The following is a 14,835-nucleotide window of genomic DNA, read 5'->3' on the forward strand; positions in this document are numbered from 1 at the left end:
CCCCTTCTTAAAGACCTATTGATTAATAGATAAGTGACAAGAGGCCTGGCCTCAATACAGAACTCAGAAGCTTTGAGGTACCTACTACATTTTTGTTTTAGAACATAGGAATTATGCGATTGATCCGAAAATAATGAAAGAGCAGCTTTCATATAAGATGGTTCACTTATAACTTTGAAAATAGTAATCTCCCAGGTTCATTTCCAGATAAGATCAGTAAGTGTATTTATTCATAAATTACTATTTTTTATTTTCTACATTCTGTGTTTTTATAAACTATGTAAAATATGCAATATTTCAACACATTTTTTCAGTGTAAATAATTTTAATTTCCACACACATATACTTCTTATTCAGCTGTACGTGATTCTTAAGGGAGCTATTACATGTGACATACATAGAGAGGCAAGACTTAGATGGTATACCCAAACCATAATCCTGACTTTTTATGACTTCTGCAAATGCCCTGCATATAACCTAATGTTGACTCAAGGACATTTAACAACATCCTGAAAGCAAAAACAAAAAAAAGCATTCTGATTTGAACATTAATAAAATCCTGATCTGGAGGTGCAAATCAAATCCCCTGTAATTATACACAGATCTGGCAATCAGGTATTCTGTAATTAATATTACAGTAACCTCATTAATATGGGGAAGTTGGTTGATGTTCCTCCATTTTAGTGCCCATCAGATGCATCTGCAATGGTGGGAGCCAGGTGAGGCAAAATGGTGGACACAACCATCATTCAAATCCCATAGATAGTGGTGGTCCTTCAAACTACTGTTGCACCCAGCATTTTGGCTGCCTTGGTCCCCCTTGTGAATGCCTTTTCTCACACTACTTTTCAATAAATCCTAGGAGAGAAAAGTAATTAGCACTGTTCAGACACTATATGAGTTTGGTGCCATCAGTTACTTTACACCTTGGGCTGGCAATTCTCTGGTTTCACTAGTAGACAATAATATAGTATAGCTTTCCCATTCATAGCCCTCTAGCTCTATTATCACTGCCTATCCATAGCACAAATGGTGAGTTTAATTATGGCAGAAGCTTGCACTTTCTCTATGTCCGCTGTCTGTTTTGCATAGAGATTTAAAGGTCTGCATTGTTTCTGTATGCAATAACAATAATCATACAATATCCCCCCCCCAAATCCTCTGAATAACAATGGCAGTTCAGAACTGTCTTGTTTCTAACAGAGAAATAGTATTAACAACAAATGAAAGATGTCTCCACCTCTCTGCTAAAGATAGAAATGGATCCTAATTACAGTATGCATTGATTGTTCCATAAATACTGCTGAGGTACTGATAAATCAACATGTAACCCACATCTATTGTTCACTGAGAAGAACAATTCGAACTAGTCTGTCAGTTACTACAACAGAGGAAACACTAAAGAAAACCCAAAGTTGTAGAATGCCATTTCTTCTGGACATTAAACAAGTCATCCTTGTATTATTGTATCAGCAAACTGATCCATATGTCCACTGTATAAATATTTAAAATGCATTCATATTTAAAAGATACATTGCATTAATCTTCCTTCAGTAGCTATGCTCACTTTGAAAATGATCAATAAAAACAAAAGAAAAATAATTCTGAAGAAATGCTTTGGACCTCATACAAGCCAAGCCCCTGTCTGTTATTGATTGAACCATGTTTTTGGAGGGTTCACATGAGCCTGCAAACAGATGCAGTTGTTTTAAAAACCACACAGTTGTTTAACATGTGCCCAGTCTGAAACTGTTCTTCCAAATTATTTTAAAGTATGCACCACTTTCCTATTCAACTCAGAAATCGCTTTGAGTATAGCCTAAATACCATCTGAATCTGAACACGTAAATGATAAAAATTTCTGAACTATACCTAAAATCTTGCTTCTTGTGTGCCACATGGAAACAAATCACGCTTGAGTCAGAGGCTTTAAAACAACCATCCCAACTTCTGAAATTAAAAATTCAAAGGCGCTAGAAGAATGAAACCAAACATAACTATTTTCTTCTGCATAATACATTTCTGGAATTCGTTAAAGAATGAAATTATCATTTCGCTTAGTTCTTTTTGAAGCTCACAGCAAAACAATCTAACTATGAAAGTCAGTCCATAATAGTGGTGTCGACCTTTTTGATATGATCTTAAGGAGAAAAAAGTCAACATTTTGTACATTAAGAAGAATGCATAACTCACTATCAAATCAATCATCCAGGAGTTCAGTTTCCCTTCATAAAAGATCCTGTTTTCAAGATGTGCTTCTGATCAAGTTGCTTCCCACATGGAAATTGCTTACGAGGAAGCACAGTTTGTCAGTGATTGGTACACAGGAGTAGGCTGAAAATCTCTTCAATCTAAAGAGGGGAAAGAAACACATGAATTAAAAAACTGAGACACAGACATATTTTTTTTAAAAAATGATTTACATAGTATCAATATGTGTCATCACTTAATGGATCCTTGCCACATGGTGATGATAATGTTAAATTTTAATGAAGCAGCAGAGTGAATGAAAAGATGGGGAAGAAAAGTAATTGTGGCCAGAAAAAGCATGTAGATTTATTTTATATGCATTTATGCTTATATTTAGGATTCCCAGTAATTGAAATAAACATTGTGATTTATGGGAAGGGGCTTTAGTCAGAATCACTGCTTGAGACTTAAAAGATAAAATGATTGGCAGAAAGTAGGAAGGTAGTTCTTGATCAGTGGTGGGTTCTGGACCCTGTTTCAACTGGTACAGTGCAACGGCCCCCGGCAGCCACCACATGAACACATGCAGTGCACAGGCACATGAGTCCTCACCTCCTGCGATACTTTGTGGTGCCTCCGTGATGCTCTAGCTGTTCAGAAGAACATCGTGTAGGCGCTGTATGCTGCACATGTGTGCACAGATGCCCCATTTCCTTCAAATACAGGTAAGGAATGAGGGCGGGCGGGTGGACCCTCCAGAGCACTGTACCGAAACAATATCCGGTGCTCCTGGCAGGCACTGGTATGCCCATACCGGGTGTACCTCCTGCAACCCACCACTTACAATAGTTCATTTAGTGACTGCTCAAAGTTACAACAGCACTGAAAAATGTGACATGATCTTTTTTCACAGTTACCACCTTTGCAGCCTTCCCATGACCATTGTTCAAAATTCAGAAGCTTGGCAACTGGTTCATATTTATGACCATTACTATGTCTCAAGGTCACATGATCTCATTTTGTGATCTTTGGACAAGCAAAATCAATGGGGAAGGCAGATTCACTTAACAACCCAGTTACTAACTTATCAACTGCAGTGGTTCACTTAACAACTGTGGCATTAAAAACTGTAAAATGGGGCAAAATTAATTTAACAGATGTCTCACGTAACAACATAAATTTGGGGTTCAATTGTGATAGTAAGTTGAGGACTACCTTATTCAAATTTTCAAAAAAGTATTTCCCCTCATTTCCTGCAGGTATTGAAGGACCTGGAGCTATGGTGTTTCTAAAAGCATTGTTTAATAAGTGCAATATGTAATTTGGGGGTTTATAATTAGTAAACCTTGGTGGTGCAGTGGTTAGAGGGCAGGCTAATTCTGCTGACTGCCAGGGGTTCGATCCTGACCAGCTCAAGGTTGACCAGCTCAAGATTGACTCAGCCTTCTATCCTTCTGAAGTCAGTAAAATAAGGACCCAGATTATTGGAAGCAATATGCTCACATTTGTAAACCGCTTAGAGAAGCTGTAAAGCACTGTGAAGCGGTATATAATTTTAAGTGCTATTGCTACACTCTTTCATATCGTCCTTCCAGCTATCTATTGTTGTCTTTTTCTTCTACTACATAATGTAGAGAGGCTTCTGTGCAGGGATGAATGAGAAATTTCAGATGGAATGGAAAGAAACTTCAGATGGAAAGAAATATATTTCCAGTTTTAAATTAAGACACTAGCTAGAAAGTCCGTCCACAGCACAGAGAGTCATGGTGTGATAATTGGGATGGGGATGAGTGCTAATAGAAGCCTCAGATCCCTCCTCTCATGATATGGATGAAGAGATGCTTTTCCATGCATTTAAAGGCCAGTTTGTATATTAATAAGATAAGAAATGGCAAACTGCCTCTAGAGAAAACCAAAATGAAAACAACATGCCAGAATTAATTTGCCCTCACAAAGACAGAAATACAAGTATGGTTCTTTGTACTGCATAATCCTTGGTTATATTTTTGGATAGGTTTCACAATTTCACAGTTAAATCACAGGAGCATCTTCGAATTAATAGTCTCTCTGTGTTAACATTTTGGCCAGATTGGAAAAATAGATCAGATATATTGGGTCAATTTTTAAGTATCATGCTGGGCAAATGACACATTTGCAGAATAACCACATGGTTTTTTTTATCATCCATCCCACCCTCAGAAGATACCCCATCTGGCAATTCAATCTGACTTTAACACTGATGATCTGAAAGTACCTTTCATATTACTTGAGAAGCAGATTAGTTAGAAAACAGAGCAAACTGACTACAGAATTATATTTTCATTCCATTTCCAACTTCAAACAAAGATACGTCAAGAAAGAGAGATGTGCTAAACTTTCCATATCTGCTGCTTCTTGTTTTATTAGCCTAGGACTCAAAAGGAACTACGGCTCCTCAGAAAAAGGAACTACTGTGCCTAGAAGAGTATTAGATACATGAGATCTTGTATGCTGTTTATCCAGTCACTGTAATAACAGCAATTGAAATTAGCATGGAGAGTTTTTTGTCATCTAACTGCAGAACAGTTTGGGAGGTGGAGCCTGTCCTATGTAAATGTCAAAATCTATCTATTTCCAAAGGAAGAAATTAAGGACTGAAGATAACTTTGTGAAAAGCAGAGCCAACAACTACATCAGAATGAAGAATCAACGAGTAGACTGGCTTTCCAAAACACCTCAGGATTTTAAAGGAGAAGACTCGAATCACTTATAAGTGCTTCACAGAACTGCTCCTTACCAGGAGACCCCAAGAGACCAGCCTCTGATAGGTTTAGAGGGAATAATCAAATTTACTGGTTTGACAGCACTGGGCAAGATTCCTTCAACGCTTAGCAATAGCAATAGCAATAGCAGTTAGACTTATATACCGCTTCATAGGGCTTTCAGCCCTCTCTAAGCGGTTTACAGAGTCAGCATATTGCCCCCAACAATCCGGGTCCTCATTTTACCCACCTCGGAAGGATGGAAGGCTGAGTCAACCTTGAGCCGGTGAGATTTGAACAGCCGAACTGCAGAACTGCAGTCAGCTGAAGTAGCCTGCAGTGCTGTACTCTAACCACTGCGCCACCAAAAGAAAGTTTTAGCTACTTAATCTTTTTAAATAAACGATTAAAATTTTGATTTAAGAATGTTACAAATGGGCTAAGGGCTCATATAATATGAAATAACATTTTGGAATGATAAGGAATTCTTTCTCTGGGGAAATGCTTTTGTTTTGAATGCTTCTTAAAAAAAGAACTTAAGATTTTAAAAAATGAAATGGACATTAGAGGGAACTAAAGATTACAATTAAATTTATAAAATTAATTATAACAATTGAAGAACACATAAATATGATTGAAAGTTAGTAAATGTAGCATATATTGTAACTCTGGACATATTGAAATATATTTTTGAACAATGGACATAGAAGTTAATCTTAATAGTGCCAACAGAGAACATTTCCCTTATGGATAGACTTTGTCTAAAAGATATTACAGAAGAGGAACAAGATTTACCTGACAAGATTGAGACTGAGTTGAAAGTGGATTAACAGATGACAACCTACAACAATCATATAAAAAAGAAGTTATATAGGATTTACAAAAGAGGCTTTTTAACATTTTAAAGAATCTTGTGTGGAGGGACAAAGAAAAAAATAAAAGAAATGAAGTTATGTGACATTATTTGAATGGACTGAAGATTTAGATTGTTAGAAGTAAAAGAGAAGAATATGAAATTAATTTCTTTAATCAAGGTTAACAGCTATGTTGTTATTTCTGATAATAGAAATATGGATTCATTTATAGATAAGACTTGGGATATGGGAAGAAGAGATCATTTGTGGTATTTTAAGAAGCAATGATAAGTTACTAAAATTGTTTATACTTGTGACATCTTTATATATTTCTTTCCTCTTTCTTTACTTTATTCCTTCTTTTCTTTCTTTTATGTCTCTTTATTTCCTTTTCCCCTTCCTGCACCTTCTGTTCTTTCTTTTTATTCTTCTTTCTTTTAGTTTGTGTTAGGATTTCTTTGTGGTATTGTAATTATAATTTTATAGAATTGTTAAATAGAAAGCAAATGTCAAAATCTATCTTGTACTCAGCTTATGCACAAAAATGTCTTTTCATCTCCAGTAATTTGGATTTGATGAATTTGTTATGTCCCTAAACATGAATGTCCAATTGCATTACTTTACAAAGCCTTATTCCTCATACTTAGCCAATTATTCTTTAACCTTTTAGCAGTCTGATTTCTTAGCTTTTTGGAATCTAATACTTCAAGATGAAAATTTCTTGCAAGTTGACTCAACAATTCAGATGTACTATGAAACCATGTTGACCAAGATTGATGAGTTTTCTTTTCAACTCTAGGGTATCTGTTAAGACATGGAACTGAAAAAGAAATCTACTTTTTGTTTAGTTTATGATACCAAGGAAAATTGTCTCCTTCTGAAATAATGCACCATGTTGCTAATATGAGAATCTGAAGTAGTATGTCTTGAAACAAGATAAGGACTTATGGTTAGAGCAGTAGATGTAGAGAAAAACAAAGGATTAAATTGGCATTTTGACTAGTTCATGATTAATACTGAAAAGCTGGTTCTAAAATATATTTTACAATTTTTTCTGACTAGAAACAGTTAAAAGTATGCAAAATGGTGTTAGTATGTACTCATCATTATACTAGGAAACTCTACCAGCATTAGGAATAAAAATCAGTATCTTACATTTAAAGTACAAAAATAAGGTGAAGGCTAGGCTAGATAATTTCTTCTCAGCGAAGAGAATGATGTGTGTTAATAAAATAGGAAACTTCCTTAGATTGAGTCATATCATTTGTGTATCTAGCTAACTTACATGTGACCTGGGCTGAGTTCCCACACTGTACTGTCATAGTTTGGTTAAACCACAAAAGGTTGGACTAGAGATAATGGCCAGGTGGATACAAAGAACCAAACTATTGTGTAGTGGGCTTTAGTAGGCAGAACCAGACTAGCATTGATGCAACAGCATTTATTGATTCAAAACTGGAACTGAGGAACTGCAGGCAAATCCCTGAAATTTATACTCTGGGTCCACAAGGCCTTAACCAATCATAATATTTGAAAAGCCCGCCCAAATATGAATATTCTAAGTTTCCCTCCAAAACAGTTGAAATTAACAGTTAGGGCTATCTAAAGGTTAGTTTCACTTTAGCAGGGCTTAACACAACTTATATATTCAATACATAACACAAACCATAAACTATTATTTATAAACCAAAATGGCTGGCTTTACCTGTTAACCCACACTTAAGCCAACTACATGATTCTTTAGCCTAAACATTTCAGGGTTCCTTCCAGCCTCTACAAGGTGGTTGAAAATGCACTTGTATAAGAATTTCTATCACTGAATAACAACCTGCATAACTTCCTGACTCTTCTAATAGCTAGTAAAATCTCAATAGATGCCTAATTTACATAATTTGTCTGGGTTCCAGAATTCATTCATTCATTCAATCAATCAATCAATCAATCAATCAATCATTCTCTCTCTCTCTCTCTCTCTCTCTCTCTCTCTCTCTCTCTCTTCTTTTTCTTCTTTTTTTAGAGAAAGAAACCTTTTCTTAGGTTTCTTTTATTAAGGTGATAATTAATTGTTTTAATCTGATAGTTTAAAACATCTGAAAATTACTGACAACATAATCTGAGAACCACTGACAGCATAATCCTATGCTATTAATTCAGTAGGGTCTACTGCTGCATAAATGTGCAAGCATGTGCATTAAAATGAGCTTTTAACATTATGTAACTTTCAACCAAGGCATGGAGTCATGTCTCATGATGGGTGATGGTGATGGGTTCGTAGGGAATATTGTATTATTTGACAACAGTTCCTACAAATGCATTTGAGGAGTAAGATGTTTTATGCAATATTCAGGAAGAGGAGTCAAATGAGTTGCTTTTCAAGCTAGCCTTTATGCAAGCGGAACTTCCTGCATTTGCTTTCATTTGCTTTTAATCATCAAATATTTGTGTGTGCTCAGCTCCAATCTCCCTATCTTTTCCTGGCAATGAATGAAATAAAGCCTGTGCAGTTTATGTAAAGTCATTTATAAAGCAGAGACAGCTGGATTAGAAAGGTGAAGCCCAACAAGCAGATGAAAAGAGAATTATTTGTGATAGAAGGGAAAGTATGAAATGCATCTCCTTGTTCGCCCCCATCCAGATGAGATCTAGAATAATCCAGATTCTGGGGGTCACCAGTAACAATTGCTAATAGCCTCTCCATCTTTCTGTGACTCCTTCTGCCTTTGCTATATGTGTGAATGGGAGTATTTTAATGGGAGAACACATATATCAGGAAAGATATATATTTGAGATATATATATATATATATATATATATATATATATATATATATATATATATATATATATATATATATATATATATATATATATATATATATATATATATATATATATATATATATATATATATGTTTATATATTTCTTTTCTATTTGGGAATCACTTTAGATCTGGGACAGGGCAGTGGTGGGATTCAAATAATTTAACAACCGGTTCTCTGCCCTAATGACCATCTGGATAGGTGGGGCTCAGTGGTCATGTGACTGGGTGGGCGTGGCCAACTCAAGGTCACTCAGGTTGATGGACGCTTCACCTTAGCTGTTACAATGTAATAAGGGTTAATCGGAGAGGCAGTTTCTGTAAGCAGGTCAATAAAGATTAGGCTAGAAACAACACTAGAATGTTTCCTTCCTGCCTTCCTTAAGGATTAGCCCTGTAAAGTGGAAAAAAACAAAAGGAAATTTCTTCCAACAACCAGTTCTCTGACCTACTTAGAAAGTTACCAACCGGTTCTCCGGAATAGGTGCGAACTGGCTGAATCCCACCACTGGACAGGGGTGTCAAAATGATGTAAAGGTATAATTATGAAATCATTAAATTAAATAATATTTATATTTAATCTATCAATGCTATCCCTCATCCACTTTTAAAATCTCTTTCTGTGATTTAACTCTTTTTTGATATGTGATCCGGGCATACTGTTTAAAGCAGGGGTGTCAAACTCGATTACATTGATGGTTATGTTTGACCCCGGGGAGGGGGGCAAGGATGAGTGTGGCCAGGGTGGGCGTGCCCAGCTGATATCACTTGTGTTGGGGGTGTTTGCCTTTGCCAGCGAAAACGGGCTCCTGAACTCCATTTTCTGCTGTGACAGCATCCTGCAACCCTCTGCCATTAAAAACAGAGCTTGGGAAGATCTGATCCCCAGGCCTGGTTTAAAGCTAGTACATCACTGATTTACAGCAACCACATATGCAGTGATTATTGTTTATAGAGCACAAAATAGAGGATTGAAAGCAGTTCTTCAATATATCAGATATACAATAATCTGGATAAAGAGTTTATTTTTTATTTTTATTTATTATTACATTTGTTTGCTTCTCGTCTCACCGCGTTGTGACTCTGGGTGCAATAAAACCATAGAAACACATATATCTGCAGGATGTGCAGGGGAGGAAGTGAGATCTGAAATTGGTCCACCAACCACCTCCCGCATAAAACTCTCCCACTGGGGCCACAAGCCAACTGGCAGAGCCATATCTTCAGGCCCTTACAGAAGATCAGGAGGGTGGGAGCAGACATATCTCCTCCCCCATGGGAGGCCAAGATGTTCCAAAGCTTAGAGTAATAAATAAATGGCAAAATGAAAATAAATTCTCATCTGGATGGATGAGAATTCCTAAAGAAGTAGAAGCTAGAAATATAACTGCAAACAATTCAACAAGAGAGAGAAAGAAGAAAGCAGAAGAAAGGAACCAGCTACCCAAAACATTCTGTGAGGACCTGAAACTACCAAGGATTTATAATGGATAGATGGCCAGGTCACAAAGGCACTGAGGAGCTGCTGTCAGGAAAGCAGAAACTCAGCTGGGATTAGTGAATAATGTTAATGATAAGAGACAGGGTTTCTTTAGATATACTGGTAGATGTCCAAGACAAAAGGGGAAAGATTCCTTACACTAGTTGTTCAAAGAATATGACTAAATGCAGATATGAAAGTAAGCAAAGCATGGCTTTGAGAATTCTTTCCAGGCACATTATCAGAAAGGGGCACCTGTGTTTTCTTCTATGTCAAGAACTATAATGCATATATTTCTGCTCTCCCCATATGCAGTTTTATGCATTTGTGTCTATGTTCTGTATGCACTGGGAAACTCAAGTTAGGCAGCATACTTTGCATTGCAGATCAGGTGATCAGAGAAATGAGAGGGAGGCACTTAGAATGAAGCAATTGGCAACATTCCAAGCAGTTGCTCTACTGCTTGTCTCCTAAAGGTTCATCAGGGAGACTTTGTTTTTTTAACACTAGAAAGCTTTTTTCCACAGCGCTCAGTAGGATCACACCCACTTCCAAACTCAATATTTGGGAAACGGGAACAGTTTTTCTCATCACACAAATTCAGTCAATTCTGTTTTTGGAGAGGTGTCCAACTGATCAATGAGCAGGGAGTCCCAAACTTCTTTACATAATGTATTTCCAGTGTTTCATCAGGTGGGAGTAAAAATAGAAAGGCAGAGTTAATTAACTCTTACTTTAATTTAGTTTTCTCCAACAAGAGAAAGTATATCTTCTACTACCCTGTTTCTCCAAAAATAAAACAGGGTTTTATTTTATTTTCACCCCCAAAATAAGCACTTGGCTTTATTTTGGGGGATTTCTTATTATTTTCGTGTTGCAGGAGGCAGCAAGCTTGGTCAACTAATTGCTGCTGCTGTGTTGCAATATTTTCAGGGGAGGGCTTATTTTAGCGCATGCACTCAAAGGCCCAATTGGGCTTATTATCCTGGGAAGGCTTATTTTTGGGGAAACAGGGTATGAATGTATAAAGAATGTCATGAAGGCAAAAGTTGAAGCTAGAAACAAGGACATAGGACACCACTATATTCTGATTTCTGAATTAGTTTACATATCAATGATTAAATACTTTCTAAAACAATGAGGTAATTATTTGTCTAGGCAAACTCTTAAGTCGATATGTCAATGAATAATAAATGAATAATTACATAATAACACAATAAATACATAAATATATCAAACCTAATGTATTATATTGCTAGTGTCAAACTTTCCGTGCCACATTGCCCTTTGCAGAGTTGGAGTGGGCATAACCTGCACATGAGGAATCTGGCCAGTGGGCCACTAGTTTGACACCCCTGAATTATATAAAACATCACCTTTAGGAAACACTGAAGGATTGATGGAGTGTCAGGTGACTAGAAGAGAGCAAATGTCTGCATTTCATAATGGGGGCAAAGAACCATCCAGCAAATTATAGATCAATTAGTCTGAAATGATACATTAAATTGGAGTAGTGATCTAGTGTTGTGCTGCAAAGTTTAACTGTTTAACAAAGTTTAACAAAGTTTAATTCCCCCCCCCAAAAAAAAAGGTGAAGAGGAGGTCTATCAGATTTGCAAATAGATTCACATGATTATCCCATTAGCCATGATTTTTAATTGAAAAAATATATTTATAAAAATTCCAGTCTGAAGAGAACTGGACATGTCTAGTGTAACAAAGAGAACTAGAGGTGATATGATTGCAGTTTTCCATAATTGAGGGGCTGTCACAGAAAAAAAAGGAGTGACCTGTTTTCCAAAGCATTTGAAGACAGGACAAGAAGTAATGGGTGGAAAATGATTAAAGAGAGGTCCAATCTAGAACTAAGGAGAAATTTCCTGACAGTGAAAATAATCAGTGGAACAGCTTACTGATACTTCAAGAAGTTGTGGCTGCTCCATCATTGGAGGTTTTCAGGAAGAGACTAGACAGTCAGTTGTTTGGAATCCTAGAGTGTCACCTGCTTGAGTCCTAGGAGTTGAACTAGAATCCAACCCTATTATTCTATGTCAATGCTATTTATGGGGAAGCAATTTTGCTATTATCTGTGGAGAATATATAGTTTGTACGCATATTTGTAATGTTGTGCTTCTGTATTTTACTCATCACTTGAAATCTCCCTTATAAGAATTTTAAAGGCTTGAAAAGTCTTATCAACAGTGGCTTAAATAAATAATTGGCATGCACTGAAATTCTAAGATTTGGGCTTGTAATGCAACAACCTCACTACCTTTATAGCTATCGTTAAAAATGAATTCAATTATATTTCAAAGAAAAATGCTTAAAATGATATCCAGAAACAGAACCAAAAAGAAATCTTTGAAATAAAACATTAACGCCCACTGGTTTTATCATGTAACCTACAGAACCTTAGTCAGCATTCAAATGCTTTTCAGATCTGTGTGACTCAAAACTCAGAGAACATCTGAATATATTTAATCTTCAGATGGTTGAAAAAAGAAAGCATACTATTATTTCAAGGAAGACCTTACTGAAGATGGAAACCAGCCTGTTTCTTAACACTCAAACAGTGATCAAAGAGAGGCAGTTAGGACTTGCTTTGTAATGAAATGCAAATATTTGCTTTCAGGGCTTGATTGTACCTTCCATTTTCCTTACACAGCATGCTGAAACACCTGAATAAGTTGGTTGCTGGATGGTGCTGATTAATGACCAGTATTAATAACAAGACCAGAATCAGGGTGATGAAAGGACAAAAGGAACATCTGAAAAATATACAAAATGCATGCATTTGTCTCCTCTGCTCCATAACACTATCAACATGATCCACTTCTAGCAATTCTTGGTTGATAGCCCTATAACCTCTTAACCATTATTATGAGATTAGACTAGCCCATTAGAAGGACAGCATAATAATTCTTACCTCTTCTAATTAATGTTCATTAGCTGTTGGTGAAATATTTCTCTCTGCTATGTTCTAACAGCACATCTAACCTGTGGATCAAATTAGTCCATTGTCTGGATTTATATAACGCATTGAGGCAGATACTTGCCAAAAAATTAATTTATGTGCTATACTGTGGCAAACATCAGGTGGGTTTATTTTTCAGCTAAGCCTGGTTTAGTTATTTTTCACTCAAATATTCTTTAAGAAAAAAATAATTGATTCACTAGTACACATTTCTTCTTGACCTTTGTAGCTTGCCACAATTTTAGCATATATATTTTTTAGTATTGTTTACAGATTCTGGAACTTAAAAAGTGCCACTTTGGCTAGAATCAAACTTGGATGGGTTTATAAGTAACTTGATTTTCCCTTTGACTCCTTTTGTTTCTTAAATTTCTTTTTACCCTAATACTATTATTTAAGTATTGGTTTTTCTGGAGTGGGTACCCTTTTATATACTGGAATCAGTGACGTGCAGTCAGGGGAGGCAGGGGAAGCACAGCCTCACCAGTGTCAATCATGAAAAGAGAAAAAAAAGTAAACTGGAAAAGGCAAGTGCTGAGGTTAGGCTAGCTAGCTGCTGCTACACTGTGAATGACTGCCTGTTTAAAAAAGCCTCTAAAAAGCGCCCTCTACTATGAGGCAGGAGAACTGCATGCCTCATCTAGTCTGACTTTTAGGCCCTTGAGCAGAGTTAAGCGAAGGTTAAAAGCCTAAAAAATCCCGAGGTAGTTAAGGCACACAGTTCTCCTGCCTCATAGTAGAGGGCACATTTTTTAGAGACTTCAACTCTGTCATTCTGTTTAAAGCTGCAGCTCTCACTCTTCCTCCTCTCTTTCTCCATTTCTGATGCCCCCCCCACCCCATACTCCCTCTTTTCCTTCAAATTTCCTTTTTTTCTTTTTTCTTTAATAAATGCAATGCTCAGGAATTCTCTCCTCTCCCCCAACACCCCACTGACTAAAGCACTTTCTTTCGCCCACCTGAGCTCATGGCAGAGCTCAGGCCGGCTGCCGCGAGCTCAGGCGGGCGAAAGAAAATGCTTTAGTCAGTGGGGTATCGGGGGAGAGGACTGCCTCACCAACCATAAACCTCACCACACATCACTGACTGGAATATAATTACATTCCTAATATTTTCAACCAAAGAGAGCCAAAAGTACAAGATGATGTGAATTGCAGTTTGGTAAAAACTTACAGGATAATAGATTATTCAATGCTACTCTAAATAAGTTATCTTTAATATATTTTTATATAAATCACTTTCACATTGAATCACAAAGCTAGCCAACTGGGTAGTTTAAAAATAAAATAAAACAGAATAATAGAATAGGAAGGGACCTTGGAGGTCTTCTAGTCCTATTCTCTGCTCAAGCAGGAGGCCCCATACCATTTCAGAGAGGTGTCTCCTCAGGCTCTTCTTAAAAGCCTCCAGTGAGGGAGTACCCACAACCTCTAGGCAAACTGTTCCACTGGTTGATTCCCACTGTCAGAAAATTTCTCCTTAGTTCTAGGTTGGATTATTCTTTGATTAGTTTCCATCCATTGTTTCTTGTTTTGCCTTTGAGTTCTTTGGAAAATAGATTGTACCCAAGTTCTTTGTGGCAGCCCTTCAAATATTGGAAACACTGTTATCATGTTACTTTGATCCTTCTTTTCACTAAATTCCTTTTCACCCAATTCCTGTAACCATTCTCCATATGTTTCAGTCACCAGGCCCCTAATCATCTTTGTTGCTTTTCTCTGCACTTTCTCCAAAATCTCAACATCTTTTTTATAATGTGGTGACCAAAACTGGATGCA

At 36.7% G+C, this 14,835-nt stretch overlaps 1 protein-coding gene across 1 annotated transcript in view; it reads right to left on the bottom strand.

Annotated features, from left to right (window-relative positions):
* The window catches only part of DLGAP4 (DLG associated protein 4), a 399,144-nt gene that overhangs the window by 319,102 nt on the left and 65,207 nt on the right, over positions 1 to 14,835 (bottom strand). The window contains exon 2 of the mRNA XM_014053169.2: positions 2,194 to 2,351. The gene's annotated coding sequence lies outside the window, so the exon portion shown is untranslated. The remainder of the gene's footprint in view (positions 1 to 2,193; positions 2,352 to 14,835) is intronic.

The sequence above is a fragment of the Thamnophis sirtalis genome, unplaced genomic scaffold, assembly GCF_051295495.1.
Source record: "Thamnophis sirtalis isolate CommonGarterSnake01/CBP01778 unplaced genomic scaffold, rThaSir2_p1.2 scaffold_7, whole genome shotgun sequence".
Classification (NCBI taxonomy): domain Eukaryota; kingdom Metazoa; phylum Chordata; class Lepidosauria; order Squamata; family Natricidae; genus Thamnophis; species Thamnophis sirtalis.